Below are 10,711 nucleotides of genomic sequence, written 5' to 3' on the forward strand. Positions count from 1 at the left end.
GATCAGGACTCATTGGAGGAGATATAATTCACTAGTTACTACATTTTTTCTTTGGTTACTGAGCTGTTTGAATTTTGTAGGTTTTCTAAACTTGTCTACTGAATATATATATACCTTGAGATGGAGTCTCACTCTGTCACCAGGCTGGAGTGGAGTGGAGTGATCTCCCCTTACTGCAACATCCACCTCCGGGGTTCAAGCAATTCTCCTGCTTCAGCCTCTCGAGTAGCTGGAACTACAGGTGTGCGCCACCACACCCAGCTAATTATTGTATTTTTAGTAAAGTTGGGGTTTCACCATGTTGGCCAGGATGGTCTCAATCTCTTGACCTCATGATCTGCCTGCCTTGGCCTCCCAAAGTGTTGGGATTACAGGTGTGAGCCACTGTGCTGGTGGCATACTGAATATTTCATAGCAAGTATTTGAACTAAAATAGAGAATTAAGGATGGCATTTAGTTTTTTAATAATCTCTTCTGGTTTTAATTATCATTTCTGATTTTGATTTTTTTAAAAAATGCATTTTCCAGGAGGTTGTCTATTTATTTGCCTTCTTTTGATTTATTTCTAATTAGTCTCATCCGCATTGTTACTTCTTTCCCTTGTGTTACATGTCTAATTCATTCATTTTCACGTTCTATATAATAGTGGCTATCAGTTTGCCTTTCAGCATAGCTTTAAACACATCTTCTTATTTTTATTTGCCATTTTGTTTTCACTCAATTTTACTGGACCTTTTTGACAAAACACTGTTTAGAAGGCTTCTAAATTATTTTTCAAGGGACTTTAATTTAATTAGTATTTTTTAGTTTTATTACCATGTGTAACTTTTGCCCTTTAAAATGCACTGCAAGGAAACTGTCAGGCTCTAACGATTGCTTTCAGCTATTACAGGCCATTCAGATGCTGAAGTAATGTACAGCAGGTGGGCACTGAATATCAGACCCATTTAATTCCTAAGGAATCCAAGGAGGCCCATAGGATCTAGGCTTAGGGTAGAAGATGGCAAGAGATGTCCTTGCAATCAGACCAAAGTACTTCAAACAAAGAGGCTGGAAAGAACATGTTGGAAGTGTTTCTTTTATCCTGCTACAAATACTCTAAATCAGCTAATATTCAAAAATCTAAGAGATCTCTCTGGGTCCTCTATGCTGCTTTTGTCATGCGACATTGCTATCTGATGGATTTGTAAACTCATTTGAGAAAAGGTAATTATATTTTTTCTGTACATACTAATTTTGCTTTATTACTTCTCATTTCTTGAGGATAATTTCTCCCCCTGTTTGTGTTGTGATGGTTCACAGAACATGTTTAGGTTTCCATCACAATACTTACAGTATTGTAAAGGCCTTTGTACTTTCACATTTTAATCCTATAGAAGCCTGCGTTTAAGTGTCAGGGCTCGTTGTCTTCACTAGTAATTGTAATTTTATCAGACACTATGCTCCTGTTATTTAGCCTTATAACTTCTCCTTAAATTGTACTCTGAGGTACTTTTTGGGTTAAGTGCGTGTGACAGAATTGGATTTAAAGGTAAGTCTCTTGGATGAAAGAAATACTTTCATTTTGTGTTTAGAATTTAAACAGTTCGAACAGTTTATGTGCTTTTTTTTGACATTTGTCATCCATACAATCTCACTTTTGTATTGTTCAAGAATTTGAAGAGGAGACATTGTTATTAATTTTATTTTCAACCACCTTAACAGATTTCAAAAGATTCTTAATCTTACATTTAATTTTCTAAGTAAAAAAATTAATTTTAATATTTCTTTACAAAAGAGAAGGATTTTTACACCATACCTACCTCTGCCCCCTGAAAAAAAGAAACTGCCATTCCTTCCTGGCCTTCATTAACTTAACCAAGGGTTATAAACCCCACTGAAAAATTTTGTAATAGATAAATCATATAATAAACCTTTTTTTAAAAAATGAAATTTACAATTATTTTTATTATTCTAGTAGTTTCAGTGATGATTTCAATATTCACCAACTAGCCTTTCTTTCCTTATTCTTTTATTCTTAATTTTGATTCCTTTATTCTTAATTTTGAACTCCTTTTGGGAGTGTAGTGATTAATTATTTTTCCAGAAATGGCAAATGAGCAGTACATTGTCTATCCCAGAATGACTGTTACCTTTACAATATGGATGAGTAGAAAAATCCTGGGCTACAAAACAGCAGACATTGCTCCATTCCACATGGCATTTAAAATATGTAGAAGAGGATCTTCAGTCTTGTGCTTTTTAAAATTTTTTAGGTCAACATTGTTTCTTCTATTAAAGCAGGTAATTGTTTATTGGGAACCTCTATTAGTCAAATGATAAGTCTCTGTAATCAGCCTTTTTGACCTGCACCTTTTCTCTTGCTATATTCGTTGGAGGATGCTTTTTACCTTCTGCTCTGGTGCTTTCTGCTCATCCTAACTTATTTACACTGCAGAATCCTTTAAAGGAAAGCTTTTAAAGCACAATATATAACATCGATGAAGGTTATTTCTGATCTGGATAATGAACAAGAAGTGGGGGAACCCCCTTCCATCTTCCCTTTGTGGGCTCATGAGAACCCATAGGATTCTGAAAAGTAGTTCAGTATTCACTGTTCATCGTGGATTCAGTTTTCTTTAGTGCCATGACTATTTATTATTTCTGACACAAATATTAATTTAGCATCTCCTTTTCTTTTCTCACTCTTACTCTCCTGCCGTCTTGCTATCATAATACCCTACTGCATCATAGGGGGAGCAAAAGCAGATCTTTTCTAATATTTCTTGTTCTATAAGCACTGGAAGAACAAAGTCCTTCTTTCTAAATGCTTCAGGGCATTGCTCTTCTCTCATTCTGCAGAACTGTCCGTTTCACCAGCCTCATGCTGATTTTTGCTTTATTCACTAAGAAAGTAAAACTTTAATCGAAGGAAAAGATAAATAAAAAACGCATACTCCATAGAATACAGCTCAAAAGACGATCAGTTATCCCCATCCTGGTCAAGAAAGACAAGATCACCAGCACACCATAACTCCCTTTGTAACCTTCCCCATTTCATCTGCTCAAAGGTATGTTTTGCTTGTTTCTGAACTCTGTAAGTGGGAATACAACAGCACATCTTTTGTTGGCTGGTTGCTTTTGTTAAACATTATGTTAGTGAGATTCTTTCAAATCGTTAAGTGTAGCAAGAGTTAGCTCATTTCCTTGCTATAGAGCGTTATATGTATTCTGTTCATGGACATTGGGATTGTTTCCACTTTGAGGCTACTGTGAATATTAGTAAGAACATTTTTCTATGTATCTTTTGGTACATATACGTACACATCTTTATTGGATATATGGTTGAAGTGGAATTGCTGAGTTGAGGGGGTACATCTGTTCAACTTTAGTAGATACTGTCAAACATTTTCCCAAGTGGTTGAGCCAACTTACACTTGCACCAGCAGTTCTTATTGCTTCACACTGTCACCATTACTTAGTATTGTCAACATTTTAATTCTTGCTGTTCATACCACTGTTAGGCTATCTTACTGTAGTTTTAATGTGCAGCTCATTAATGACTAATATGGTTGAACATTCTGAGTTTTAAAAGATTCTTAAATTTAACTGTCAAATTAAAAAGAATATTTTAATATTTCTTTACAAAAGGAATCCACCCAATCCTCCTGTCCTCTGCCAAAAACACAAAACAAAACCCCAAAACAAAACAAAAGAACCCTCCCTCACCAAACAAAAACCCTGCCATCTCTTTTGGTCTTTTGTGAAGTGCTTGTTCAATTTTTTTTGCCCATTTAGTTACTTATTTATCAATGAGGTTATCGAGGCCAATTGCAGAGAACTATCAGACTCGGAATATTGCTTTCAGCTCTTTCTCAGTCTACCCAGTAAGTGCTGATATAATACCCAGCAGGTGGTCAGAGGTGCTAGACTCATTTCATTCCCCCAGGAAATCCCAGGTCTGCCAGATCTAGGATAGAAGAGAGTAAGGGACTTCCTTGCAATAAGATAAAAGTTCTCAAGTCAAAGAAGCTGAAAAAGAACATTCCGTACCCCCTGCTCCCCATCTGTAAGTATCAGCTGATTTAGACCAGCTGATGTGCAGAAGCTAATAGGTCTTCTTGTGCTGGTTATGTAAAAGATCAGAGGCAGGATCTTTTATGACTCCCCTGTGGAGGTGAATGCCAGGTGTGGTTCTCTTAGTCAACGAAACCTCCAACATAGTGCAGCTTCAGGGCCACTAGTGAAGGAATGCAGAAAGGAGCCTATTATGACAAGACTCTCAATAGCTGTCTCAAATTAATAGTATAGCTTTTGCATATGTTAAGTTAAGAAGGAGTCTTAGAAGATGGGAGGCTAAGGTGTCATCTTGTTTTATTAACAAGATGTTCTGATGTTGGAGTCAGCCATTTTTAAAAATCCTACCCCTTACTGGTATTCTACTAAATTTTGATTTAGTAGAAATTCTAGTTTCCACTATTTTTACCTAAGTTTTTATGATTAACATAAATTTTCTTCCTATTTAATGTTTTCAAGGATATTTTTATAGAACACCGGGGGAGGAGGTTTGCAGTGGCTTGTATTTACATGACTCATTATTATTTCTTATTTTCTAGATGAGAAAACAGACCCAAGAAGGCAATGTGGGTACCATATATGAAACTCACTTTCTGGGAACTGAAGGCTAATAATATCAACAAAATCTAGAAGACATGATAAATTCCTGTTACAAATAGCTAAAACCTAATTGGTAGAAGTTGGGTATTCCAGGCATGTTGCTAATCTTTAAGGATGATGTAAGGGAGATCTACTTCCATTTTCCTTGTGTGTGAAATACCTCCTTTAAGTTAACATAGTAAATAAGACGTAGGGATGACATTACAGTACCTGGTATAGATTCCTAATTGCCTATGATTCCTAGATTTAGGCTAAAATTATTAGGAGATAAATCCTGTTAGAAATTGCCGGTGAAAGAAATAAGCCAAGATGGTACCTAATGGTAGATAAATACTGGCAGAAGTTGGTGATGATAAACCAAAAGTAGGTGCTATCTTTGCGAGTACACTCTTTTTTTGCCACTGTTGGTTCAGTCTTGACATTGCCAAAGCAGCTCACCCTGTCCAGTGCTCTCAGCAGCTACTGTAGATTGTTTCTAAAGTCAGTCCTCCAAGCAACAGATTATAATCTTCTTCTCTACCTTCTTCAAATGATCATGCTCGCACTTACATTAAGTTATGAATGTACTAATATAGAAGAGGGAGGAAGTCTTTTGTGCCAGTGGAGAAATTATGTAAGAATGTAAAAATTATCTCCTAGGGCTAAAACCCAACACAATGAATAGCCTTTGTTTTATTTCATTTTATTTTTGAGATGGAGTCTTGCTCTTTCACCAAGGCTGGAGTGCAGTAGCGAAATCTTGGCTCACTGCAACCTCTGCCTCAGCTTCCTAAGCTGGGATTACTCCAAGTGATTCTCCTGCCTTAGCCCTCCTTAGTAGCTGGGATTACAGGTGACTGCCACCACACTGGCTATTTTTTTTTTCAGTAGAGACAGGGATTTACCATGTTGGCTAGGCTGGTCTTGAACTCTTGACCTCAAGTAATCCGCCCACCTCAGCCTCCCAAAGTGCTGGGATTACAGGTGTGAGCCACTACACCTGACCCAGATAGGCTTTGTGGACAAAGAGAGGAAAAAAATGATATTATATACTTTCATATATCACATCTTCTAGCAAATTAGAACATAAAGTAGATGACTTTAATTTTTTTCTAGCATTAAAAAAACAACAAATAAACAATAAACAAGCAAACAACACCCTTAAAAACTGTGAGCTAATGAATGCTGCTACCTATGTCTTGCTAATGCTAGAAAATATTAATGTATGAGCAAAAAACGCAGGAAGTTGTAATATCATATACTTATAAAATCAGAAAAGCATTTGAAGAATTCAGAAAACATAGTTTCACAGAAGTTATTGTTGAGAAGCACTTTGGTTATTCTTCTGTGCTCAGTATCTCCCCCAATTTCTGCAGAAAACAGTACTTGTACTTGCCTTTTACACAGTTCTTGAGTTTTGTACCTCATATACAAACAACTGTTTAAAAATGGTCTCCTGATGCCTTCCTTCTGCCACTACTGCAGCATTGTGGTCAGACAGGCAGTTTCTAAGAGTACCACAGTGGTACAGCCTAGGTTAGCTAGCTCACGTGGACCTTGACATCTAGATACTGCCTTCAATTCATATATGACAGTCACAGAACTCCCTTTTACTCCGATAACCACTCAAATAAATTTTCACAGGGCCTGGTAACTTTCTCAAAGTATAGTAGGAGCTGCATTTTCTACTGAAGACAAAACTTTTCCATCTTAAATAAAGTCAAAGCATGGCCATTAATGAATGAACTACACCTTGATATTTTAACTGAATACTGCTGTCTGATCTCCTACCAATACCATACCTTCAGTTCCCAGGATCCATGTGCTCTTGAGCTACTGTTTCTAGAAAAGGAAACAATGCAATCCATTTATTAGAATTCAGGTATTAAAATGGAACTTCTTATCTAATAAGGATGACCTTTTTGGTATTCTCTTTACTGAAATCATATGTAAAAGTAATTGCCCTGATTTTTAATAGCACTTACCATCCACATATGGAACAAAGCCTGTGTGTGGCTATACCTCTAGGTGAAAAGGCAATAGATTTCACTTGTTTTTGCTCTCACTGATTTTTAGTTTTAGTATTTATTAAAGTCACTGAAAGTTAAAAAGTACCTATAAATCAAAAAAGCGATCATTTTACAAGAAGGTTCACCTTAGGACTGTAAGAACACACATAAATATAGAGGTATTTCTGTACCCTTTTGATTATTCTATTTCAGTTTTTTAGAAAATGATAATTACATCTCCTTCATACTCCTTTGACATTTAAAACAAATAACATGTACCTATGTACTTCTTCAGAGCCCCAATCTTTGGTAATTTTTTTAAACAACTCGCTTAAAAATAAATGTAAATAAAAAATGTTAGGTAAAAGCTTTGAATGGCATAAACAATTACCATCCCTTATGAACATCAATAAAAATGCTGGCCTATTACTTGTTATTTATGAGGCTGTGTTTTTCAATTTCTTAATGCAATTCATATTTACTGATATTAAACTCAGGAAAAACCAGATGCATAATTCTAAAAAATGCCCAAGGTAAAAAGACTAAGAAACAACTTCTCGATGCCTTACTTTTACAACAGTCCAACCTAAGGTCCAACATATGAAACCTCTTTAGGCCAGTATATTCCAAAGTGAATGCCACTGACTATCCCATCATAACCACAGCTTGTTCAAAAACTCACCCCAAAACTACAGAACCAGTATACCTATATTTTAAACAAACACTCAGGGTGATTCCTGTGGACGCCAAAGTTTAAGAACCACAGCTGGCCGGGTGAAGTGGCTCAAGCCTGTAATCCCAGCACTTTGGGAGGATGAGGCGGGTGGATCACGAGGTCAAGAGATCGAGACCATCCTGGTCAACATGGTGAAACCCCAGTCTCTACTAAAAATATAAAAAAATTAGCTGGGCAGGATGGCGTGTGCCTGTAATCCCAGCTACTCGGGAGGCTGAGGCAGGAGAATTGCCAGAACCCAGGGGGTGGAGGTTGTGGTGAGCCGAGATCGCGCCATTGCACTCCAGCCTCGGTAACAAGAGCGAAACTCTGTCGCAAAAAAAAAAAAAAAAAAAAAAAGAACCACAGTTTTGGCTGGGCGCAGTGGCTCATGCCTGTGATCCCAGAAATTTGGGAGGCCGAGGCGGGCAGATCACCAGAGGTCAGGAGATCCAGACCAGCCTGACCAACATGGAGAAACCCCGTCTCTACTAAAAAGATAAAATTATCTGGTGTGGTGACGCATGCCTGTAATCCTAGCTACTCAGGAGGCTGAGGCAGGAGAATTGCTCGAATCTGGGAGGAGGGGTTTGCAGTGAGCAGAGACCGCACCATTGCACTCCAGCTTGTGCAGTAAGAGTAATATTCCTCAAGAAAAGCACAGTTTTAGGCATTTCAAACACTATCATTTCATTTCCATCTCAGGGCCTTAAATGTTTACCACCACCTAGTGGTAAAGTCCCTTATTTCTGTTCTCTATGGCTTCATTCATACTGAATAGGATCCCAATTGAGAGAGAATAAAATTGAGAGAAAGCTAAAATTTTAGACCAATAATTTCCTGGGTATTTTCCCTACCTTTTTGTCTATAGTAGATTAAATATGTGGAACCAAAAATACCAAACATTTTCTAAATGTATTTAACCATGAAAAATTCTTTCTAGTATTCCAAGGAACATAGTTTGGAACATGTTGATTTAGAAGCAGCAAATTTGACAGTTGTTTTCAGTACCTGTAACCTGCCATACAAGACCTCAGTTGATGAATTTACGAGAAGGCTTTGATCAGGCTTATTTTAAATGTTATTTCTTATTTTAACTACATACTTGAGAGGTTTATTGAGCTGTACTGCTTATTATTTAAATTTTTTAAAAATAAATATATACTAATAAAACACTGTTAGCAGTTTTAATAACTTAACATTCGCTGAGCATCTAAATATTTATATATTATGTTCTCACATTCAAAGTGTCCTGAGAAGTGAACATTAAGGTGAAGACATAAACAACTAGATTACTAAATGCTATTTTTAGGTTCTAGAATTTCCTCATTCTAAGAAAAATCTGAAATTCTAGCTTCTAAAATACAGCTTTAGGGATCAATTGCAAAAGACAGGAAGACAGGACCAAAGCTAAATAACTGAGAGGATTAAGACGAAATGCACACGGAAGATGAACTAAGCATTGTTTACTGAGACATGCACCTGGGAAGGAAAACAAAACAGGTTGTACTGAAAACGCAAAGTGTTTTGCAGGTAGAGAGGTATCATACGATCTTTTTAGAATTTAGATTAGGATTCAAAGAAATACACCTAGATAAGGTCCCTTACTCTTACCACAGTTGCTGGGACTGGCTGCCTGACTTGTAGAAGGGAGAAACCAGGATCGTTTAATCTGAACAGAGAACGTGGAGGGCTGGCCAGGAATATGATAGCTAACATGTGACAGATTCAATTTCTCCTAGAAAACCCAGTGAAATACTTTAATAGGGGAAAATTGTAGGAAATAAGATTTTGTCTCAATTGTGAAGATTAACCAGAGATGCAGTAGACTCAGGTAGGAGGTAGAGAGCTCCTTCCTATAACTGTTACTTTTACACTGTTTAGATTAACCACCTGGCAGAAACATTTTTGAGGTAATTCAAGCATTACTTACATGACACAGCCCAATGACTTGTAAGGAACAATTTAATCCCAATATGTGAAAACTGAACCATATGTACAGTAAATGAGTTTGGGTATAATTATACCTATTTTTTGGCAATTAATCTACAACTCCCCTCACTTAGGTTTTTCATTGCTTTTAAAAAAAATCAAAAACAAAGAAATGGAAGACTGTGTACTATAGTACTATTGTACTATTCACAGGTACAATAACAGCACATTGCAGCCTTGAACTCCTGGGCTCAGGCACTCCTATTGCCTCAGTCTCCTGAGTAGCTAGGACTACAGGCACTTGCCACTGTACCCAGCTTTGCTTTGTTTTTAAAATACATCCTCTGGCTTACAGAAAGATAGCTGGTCCAATTCTTGTCAGCAGTTTTGCCTGTGAAGATGACAGTTTCTTATCTAAATTTGCTAAAATCACTGACTTTTTTTTTGAGACAAGACTGTCACCCAGGCTGAATTGCAATGGCGCGATAGCTCACTGCAACCTCCGCTTCCTGACTTCAATTCTCCTGCCTCCCAAGTAGCTGGGATTACAGGGACATGCCACCATGCCCTGCTAATTTTTGTAATTTTAGTAGAGAAGGGTTTCACTGTGTTGGCCAGGTTGGTCTTGAACTCCTGACCTCATGATCCGCCAGCCTCGGCTTCCCAAAGTGCTGGGATTATACATGTGAGCCACTGCACCCAGCCAATCACTGACTTTTAAAAGAAAGGATTTTAGTTTTCCAATGGAGATGTCCAAGTATAAGATACTCTATTAAAGACTGCTGAATTTATTTTTATTTTATTTATTTATTTTTTTGAGATAAGAATCTCACTGTCGCCCAGGTTGGAGTGCGGTGGTGCAATCCGGGCTTACTGCAGCCTCCACCTCCCGGGTTCAAGTGATTTCCTGTCTCAGCCTCCTAAGTAGCTGGGATTATAGGCACAAACCCCCACACCCAGCTAATTTCTGTATTTTTAGTAGAGATGGGGTTTCACCATGGTGGCCAGGATGGTCTCAATCTCCTGACTTCACGATCCACCTGCCTCAGCCTCCCAAAGTGCTGGGATTACAGGTGTGTGCCACTGTGTCAGGTCAAGATTGTTGAATTTAATCTTTTATCGTTATTAGTTTGAGTCAGGAGGTGAGAGGTATAATGAGAAGATAATTGTGTTTGAACAAATGTTTAACATTTATAATACCTTTTTATAAAAAGTGCCAAGTGCTTGATTTAGATACATCTTTTTGATACATATAATCCAACCACAGAGCTAATAACATTTTTTGGTTAAAGTTTTAAAATACAAGCAGAATAGATTCCTAATTATTAATCTTTAGTTTTTATTTTTAGGACAGGGTCTCACTTTGTCGTCCAGGCTGGAGCAGTACTATTGTGGCTCACTGAAGCCTGTCTTCGAGGCT

The sequence above is a fragment of the Callithrix jacchus genome, chromosome 6 (assembly GCF_049354715.1).
Source record: "Callithrix jacchus isolate 240 chromosome 6, calJac240_pri, whole genome shotgun sequence".
Taxonomy (NCBI): domain Eukaryota; kingdom Metazoa; phylum Chordata; class Mammalia; order Primates; family Cebidae; genus Callithrix; species Callithrix jacchus.